At 36.4% G+C, this 8,122-nt stretch overlaps 1 protein-coding gene across 2 annotated transcripts in view; it reads left to right on the top strand.

Moving 5' to 3' along the window:
* Positions 1-1,585: 1,585 nt before the first annotated feature.
* The window catches only part of ANXA1 (annexin A1), a 28,206-nt gene continuing 21,669 nt past the window's right edge, over positions 1,586-8,122 (top strand). The window contains exon 1 of one of the 2 annotated variants that reach the window (XM_082471079.1): positions 1,586-1,766. The gene's annotated coding sequence lies outside the window, so the exon portion shown is untranslated. The remainder of the gene's footprint in view (positions 1,767-8,122) is intronic. The other variant, XM_082471082.1, reaches the window with a different exon arrangement.

Genomic DNA, 8,122 nt, shown 5'->3' with positions numbered 1-8,122 from the left:
AAACAATACGTTACTAAATAACCAAGAGATCACTGAAGAAATCAAAGAGGAAATCAAAAAACACCTACAGACAAATGACAATGAAAACACGACGATCCAAAATCTATGGGATGCAGCAAAAGCAGTGCTAAGAGGGAAGTTTATAGCTATACAAGCCTACCTCAAGAAACAAGAAAAATCTCAAGTAAACAATCTAACCTTACACCTAAAGCAATTAGAGAAAGAAGAACAAACAAAACCCAAAGTTAGCAGAAGGAAAGAAACCATAAAGATCAGAGCAGAAATAAATAAAATAGAAACAAAGAAAACAATAGCAAAGATCAGTAAAACTAAACGCAGGTTCTTTGAGAAGATAAACAAAATTGATATACCGTTAGCCAGACTCATCAAGAAAAAGAGGGAGAGGACTCAAATCAATAAAACTAGAAATGAAAAAGGAGAAGTAACAACAGACACCACAGAAATACAAAGCATCCTAAGAGACTACTACAAGCAACTCTATGCCAATAAAATGGACAACCTGGAAGAAATGGACAAATTCTTAGAAAGGTATAACCTTCCAAGACTGAACCAGGAAGAAACAGAAATTATGAACAGACCAATCACAAGTAATGAAATTGAAACTGTGATTAAAAGTCTTCCAACAAACAAAAGTCCAGGACCAGATGGCTTCACAGGTGAATTCTATCAAACAATTAGAGAAGAGCTAACACCCATCCTTCTCAAACTCTTCCAAAAAATTGCAGAGGAAGGAAAACTCTCAAACTCATTCTATGAGGCCACCATCACCCTGATACCAAAACCAGGCAAAGATACTACAAAAAAGAAAATTGCAGACCAATATCACTGATGAATATAGATGCAAAAATCCTCAACAAAATACTAGCGTGCAGGCTTTCTCTAGTTGCAGCGAGTGGGGCTACTCTTCGTTGCGGTGCGCGGGCTTCTCACTGCGGTGGCTTCTCTTGTTGCGGAGCATGGGCTCTAGGGCGTGTGGGCTTCAGTAGTTGTGGCTCGCGGGCTCTAGAGTGCAGGCTCAGTAGTTGTGGCACAGGAGCTTAGTTGCTCCGTGGCATGTGGGATCTTCCCGGACCAGGGCTCGAACCCGTGTCCCTGCATTGGCAGGATGATTCTTAACCACTGTACCACTAGGGAAGTCCCTATTATTTCTTAATTTCTTAATTATTATTTCTTATTGTCATAAGAATTCTAGTAAGTAGGCAGCCTAGAAAATATTATCCCTATTTCACAAAAGTTGAAACAAAATCAGGGAAGTTAAATATGTCCCCAAGATCACATAGTAATTAGTGATGAAGCTGGGACTTAACCAAAGGGGGTTTTATTTTGTTTTAAAATTTATGATTTTTCATTTCACAATTCATTTGACTAAAAAAGTATGCCAATTATTGGTATCAGGATTGAGGCGGATAGTACTGCATACTTGAAAACCTCTTGCATTCTACTCCCCTGTAAAAAAAACAGTGCAAACTAAAGAGGGAAAAATATCTGTACTTCCGTTTTTTTTCCTTTGTGCCATCAGCTCTGAGTTGGTTTAGTGAGTAATTTTGCAAGGCTTGCTTCACTTTGTCTTGAGCAAGACTGAACCCAGTATTTCAAACAAAAGGCAGCCCGTTACTAACTTCTGGTTGCTAGGTGTGGCCTCCTTTCAAATTCTATAAAATCAGAAGCCCAAGTTTCCACTTCCAGCGTGAGCCATTCAGAGAAGAATCTCTCTTTAGGTCTTTGGACAGAGGCGAAAAAAAAAGGTAAGTCTTGGTTTTACTTTTAGGTAGTTTTGGCTGTTCTGAAAACTTTTCCCATTACAGTGTTTAATGTTACTTCTGTGTAATTTATGGCTAGCTGCACTTACACCTTTGATAAATCTTTCTGTAAAATTACACTGGCTATTTATGTTTTAGGAATCACAAATTGCAATATTTTATTTTTACTTAGTTAAGAAATACAATTTTAAAAACAAGGAAACTTTGCTTAATACTGGCTTATTGTACTGTTGGTGAGTTACCATGGAAAAGAAGGAAAGAATGTGTTTTTTCCTACAAGTTATGAGTCTCCAAGAGCTGTGTATGCTTTACATGGAAATCATGATGGGTGGTGGGTGTTTGTGGGGAGCCCGGCCAGAAGAACCCAGACATAGGTTTCAGGGATCTATCTCAAAATAGCAGGACTTACATAATTTATTTTTTCTTTTGTAAAACAAAACAAAACAAAACAAAAAAAATAGATTCAGACCTCATAGTGACAATTATGCCTTTTGTAATCAACATTTTGAAATTAACGTTATGTTCACTCATGCAGTGTAGATAAATAAGAGGATCCACTTATTAATCCTTTCATTTAGAGAGGGTGTGGCCACATTCTTTTTCCTGTGGTCTCTGTGTCATAGACAGGCTTTTCAAGTGCTGATTTGAAAACCTAAGGGGAAAGGAAGTATTTCCCGGGTGGTGTCAGATAAGTTATCTCTTGGGAATGCCTGTACGGCCCTCTAAAAATATTCCACTTAGTAGCATCTTGATTGCTGTGAGCTAATGGCCATAAAACTCCTTAGGAAAGCAAAAAGCATATCTAAAGTAGAGTTTTTACTGGTGTTGGATATATGTGCAAAAGTGAGAGATTTTGAATCCTAACCATATATTTGGCTATTGTTTATTACAAATGTTCCTTCAAGAATTTTTTCTTAGCTCATTCCGAATGTTAAGTTAAATGACGTAACATATGATTTTTAGTGCTAGTTAATGAAAAAAGGTGTGCTTTTTCTTGCCTTGTTTGTGTCTAAAATTATGTATAGACCTTGAAAAAGTAATATTCTCCCCTGCTTGCAGGAATGTATTTTGGTAGGCACATTGCAAAACGATTCAAATGTGGTAAAATGCTGGTTTCATAATTTCCAAATGGCCTCTTCTCCAGAAGTTATGTTAACCACCCTAGAGCCCCAGGCTCAACCACATCTGGCAGATATCTGACATTTGATGGATGTTGACAAAACTGTTAATAATAATATTATTAAGAAACCAGCTAGAGTTTCATGGTTAATAAATACTTTTTCAGTCAAAAGATCTGCAAAGATTGGTTTCTATTGATGTTAGCTTGCTGAGCTGGTTCTTAATCCTCTCTAGACCCATTAATTGATGACATATTTAAAACCATGGACCTATTATTTTTCAGTGATAAACCAAAAGCTGTTTTTTCAGTAAATGATTTCCTCTTTCCTTAAAATGGGAGAGATTTTTATCAGAAAGATCAGAACAGATACAATTTATATAATACCTTCATTCATTATGCTAATTTTCTCCACCTCCATCTGCTTGAGGTGAAATTTAAGACTGGCACTTCAGAGCTATAATGAATCTTAGCTACTGTGTATTTCAACACTCTTATTTTTATAAATGGAGACCCTCTCCCCCACTGCCGAGAAGTTAAATGTTTTCTTGAGGGCAAACAGCCAGCTAAAGAGAGTCAAAGTAGGGCTCAGAACTCCTCAGTTCTTATTTTTACATCCTATAGTTGTGGATAGAAAATATTTGTTAAATTAGTATAGATATTTTTCCTGAATAATTAGCACTGATACAATATTTGTTCATTCAATAATGCTTATCAGCATACTAAGTACAAAGCATTCTGCCAGGGATTAGAGGTTCATAATGAATGGTAGGTTATCACTGCCCCCATGGAATGCTGCTGTAAATATAGATAAGTAAATAGAAAGTGATAATGCAGAACAATAGGGTCAAGTGTAGGAGTAAAGGCAGGATGCTTTGGGAGCACACAGAAGGTCGGTCACTCACCTCAGTGCTGGACCAAGGAAGGCCTCTTGGAGGATGTCGTGATGTGTAGGCTGAGTCCTCACCAAGAAGCATCACTTAGGCAAAGGGAATTGGACATGGAGTTTGAAACAGAATTCCAGGCAAAGGGAACACCCTACTCAAAAGTCTAGAAGCAAAACATTCATGAGACTACCTTTCATTAAGTCATGCCGTTGTACAGACTAATTGCGTTTTCTCAAACGAGTAGGTGTGGGAAAGACTTGTGAAATATATATTCGAGGGAAAAAACTATGCACAAGCCAAAGCATTGAAAAATAAACTCCCTCGGGCCGGGGTGAAACCTGCCACGGTCTCCATGGGTTAACTGTGAATGAATTTGATTCTTAAGTGTAAGCTATTAAAAATAACATTGATCTTGTCATCGTCTTTTTGGTCACTAGTTTAAAAGCGTATACAATATTTTGGAATCAGATGGCATGGATTTATGTATGCCTTGATGCTTGCCACTAGTATCTAGAAAACTGCCAGAAGAAATTACACTTTGTTTACCCAGGTAGAAAATGGGAATAATGATGTTGTCCTCTGCGAGGATCAAATTTCTGCTGCTGTCTTTGCAGAACTCTGATCTTTCTCACTTGTCTCGAGGAAGGCATGATAGACCACAAAACTCAGTTTTCTCTGTCAGAAATTCTGGAAGTAGCCTTTCATGAAGCTGACAGAGATAGAAATTGTGGTTTTTAAAGTTATTAAAAACTGTTCTTCTGTAATAATTTCAAACCTTCAGAAGAGTTGCAAGAATACTGCGCAGAATCACCATATACTTATTACCCAGGTTCCCCAAGTGTTAACCTTTCACCACATTTGCTTTATCATTAATTCTTCCCTTTCCCCCTTCCACCCTCTCTATATAGTTATTTTTTTCTGTATCATTTGAAAGAACACTGCAGATATGATGTCCCTATGTCTCTAGATACTTCAACCATAGTGCAGTTTTAAAAAATCAGGAAATTAACTTTCATACAATAAGCCTTCGTTTTCTCAAACTGTCCAGTTGGTACAATTGCTAATGTACCATTTCTGGAATACCTTTCTCTTACATTTAGTAAGCATGGCTCCCTCTCTGTCTAACATCTTCTTATGCATATTTACCTTCTTTAATTTCTTGCTGAATGAGAGGAAGAGAGCTCTCTTACGACACATAAAAAAAATGTTAATCCCTAAAAAGTTATCCATTTTTTCATAGATGAATGCGATTGGTAGGCAGTGCATGTTCACAGATGATTAATTAGAAGAACTCTGGAATATTATTAATTTCCATATAGGTCAGCCTATGTATAAATGGTCAATTTCATCTTCAAATTAGATGATGTTAAGGACTGAGATAAACTTGGTTTCAGAGCTCATTGGTAGCCAGATTAAATATATATTGAGCCAAGGAAAATTAATAAAATAAGCTCTTAAGTACCTAGTACATGTTCTAAACATTGCAACTAAAAAGAAAGATGGAAAAAGTAAAACCTGTTGTGAACTCAGAGGGTTATTAAATTTTTTTTTTTTACTCTGCAATTCTACTTCATAGACTAGATCATTCTCTGAATAGTAAAAATATATGACAAATATTTGTATAGCATGTGGCAATCTATAAATCATGTTTGCATGTTTGTGATTTATTTATAGGTAAGAAATCTTACCTTCAAATTACTGAATGGGTTTAATCAAGTACAAAATGCTGGTTTTCATGCAGAGGTTAGGTATTGAACACACAGAATGGTTTAGCAATACAATCTGAGCAGAATATTTTTGCTGTGGTATTTGTAAGGTGTGTTGCAACTATTCAAGGTTCTGTTAAAACATGCAGCTGCGTTTGAGCACTTAACTAGCAGTACATGATCGAAACTATTTCCTTGAGGATTTGTACATCCTGCCACAATCCTTGTGTCTTTAAGCTTTGCTGAGAGCTAGTGGATCTTATTTGGCTGAATTGAGATTCCATTTTCCTCTAATTGCTTTCCTGAGTAGGTTCTATTCAGGTTGCTTGACCATATTCCAGATCATACCTTCAGGCCATCCAAATGGCTTCAGACTAAAATCGAGGAACACAGAGGATATGTCACAAAGCTGTCTCCTCTATGGATACTCTTGTGTCAAACAAATTATTCAACCCCTTTGTTTTTGTTATTTTGTATTAAGTAATTAATAGAGCAATATCATTTTCTAGGCTTTCTCAAGTTTTTTTTAAGAAATTGATGCATTACGTAAGCATTTTTAAGTGAAAAAATTGTGGAGTAAAGTTTCCATAAAATTTATTTTGAAGTTGTGAGGCTCATTTTTTAAATTACCTTTGACAAGATCCTTAATCTCTTCTTTGATCTCTTTTGAAGTTTTTCTTTTCTAATTGAAAAGAGTGGAAATATTGGAACACATATTTCTATAATTGAGGGGAAAGTACTTTGCTAAGTGACCGATCATATCACTCATTTTGAGGATTCTGCTTCATAAAGGGCATGGATGTGATGATAGAAATGGACATTTTAAATACCTGAAACCTTGCCAGAGATTGCAAGAAGTTTTGGATATGCCAATTAAGCAAGAGGAAAATGGCACTCCATGTGCCAACAGCAATTGCACCAGATTATAGTATAATAGGAACTAAAACCTTGTGCAAAATTGTACACCATGACTGTACCTCAGGAAATAACTTTAAATTTATCAGTTGCTTGTGGGGAAGAGATTAAGTGAGTGCACAATATATTGGTTCTTCTCACAGATGACACAACAGTAATTTGAGCAATCCCCATGATAATTAGGTGGAGATAGTTTCTGCTTTGGATATTATTTCTCTCATGTATTTAATCTCATTACTTGCAACTACAGCCATTTTTCAGCAGGTGTGGACTGAAATACTTTGCCTGAACATGCCATTAAGGAATCAGGTTATGGGTTTTAGTTCTCATGAGTCATTTAGCTTCATAGCAAGAATTTAAAACTGCCAAGATTATCCTTCCAACCTCCTTCAGATGTACTCATCAGAGCTGTCTCCAGAGAAATAAACAAAAGGGTATGGAGAGATAGATCAGTGTAGACCTGGAGCTTGAGCGCCTAAAAAAAAAAATCCCTAGACAAAAAGGATCATTGATGGCTTCTTTTGTAGATAACTCAGAGAATGCATTAATTTTTAACATACTTCAGGTTTTAAAAATATACAGTTTTATTAAATAAAAATATTGCTGAACCACGACAGCAAGTCAGGCAATTTTCTTTAAGATAGAGTTTTCCAAAAGAGGGCATGCATGGTGCAATTTCACTCTAATGAATCCTGTTAGAGCAAGGCACCTGCTATAAAATAATCCTTTTCTGGGTTTTTTTATGTTGGGTAAAAAACACATGTAGGACTAGTATTTAGACAGCTCAAATAGGAAGAAATGTGAATGTAGTGATTACTCCAGGTACTGAAATAATTTTATACCACGGAATGGAAAAGAAAACTGAATTATTTTGGGGAGAAATATCACCTGAATATCTTTCTATAGAGTTTTGAGTCTGAATCCACTCCCGCAGATTAGTCATAGATTATTTTACCTTATAAATGTCAGTATTATGCTCTTTCTCTACCCATTACTTTTGTTCAAGTCCTCATTAATCCTACATAGATTCTCCCACAACTTACTAAATGGTCTCTAATCTTCCCTCTTGCTCATCTCCTAGCCATTCTCTATGATACAGGATGACCTTTCTGAAATATAACTTTCTTTTTAAAAACTCCATTAATGTTATCCAAACCTTTGGAAATATATTTAAACTTTTAAATTGGGGCTTCTGTTAACATTTCTTGCTCTAGTAAACTTCTTTCAACTTCCCAAATATGACAAGTTTCTCTCTGTTTTGTTCTCTTTAACTTTTCTGCTAATCTCAACTATTCGCAAGAGAGGCTCAGGTCACCAAGAACTTCCTCTAAGAATTGTTCTTAGCTTTTGAATTTTCTTAGGGAGAGCACACACTGGCTTCAAGTTCTTTGAGCCAAGGGATGTTTCAATGTTTTTGCGCCCTCAGTGCTTGGCATACAGTGGGTGGTCTGTAAATTTAGAGCAGTGAAGTGAAACTCCAGCTCCTCTCTTCAGCCTATATGCTTACTTATAGAAGTCATCTGATCCCTAAGGTGAGGACTGAATATGCTGAGAAAGAGCTACGTTTCTGAGGCTATGGGTTTCTGTTCAAGGGCAGTAGACTCTCTTTTAAAAAGACCCAAATCTAGCATTTTAGGATGATCCTAAGAGTAATCCTGGAAAGTAAAGGCAAGGCTGCTCTATGTCTTGTGTATGTAAGGGAGTGGAGTGGTGTGT

The sequence above is a fragment of the Balaenoptera physalus genome (assembly GCF_965194825.1).
Source record: "Balaenoptera physalus genome assembly, chromosome: 7".
Taxonomy (NCBI): domain Eukaryota; kingdom Metazoa; phylum Chordata; class Mammalia; order Artiodactyla; family Balaenopteridae; genus Balaenoptera; species Balaenoptera physalus.
The sequence above is the reverse complement of the archived record's forward strand: the minus strand, read 5'-3'. Positions and strand labels throughout refer to the sequence as shown.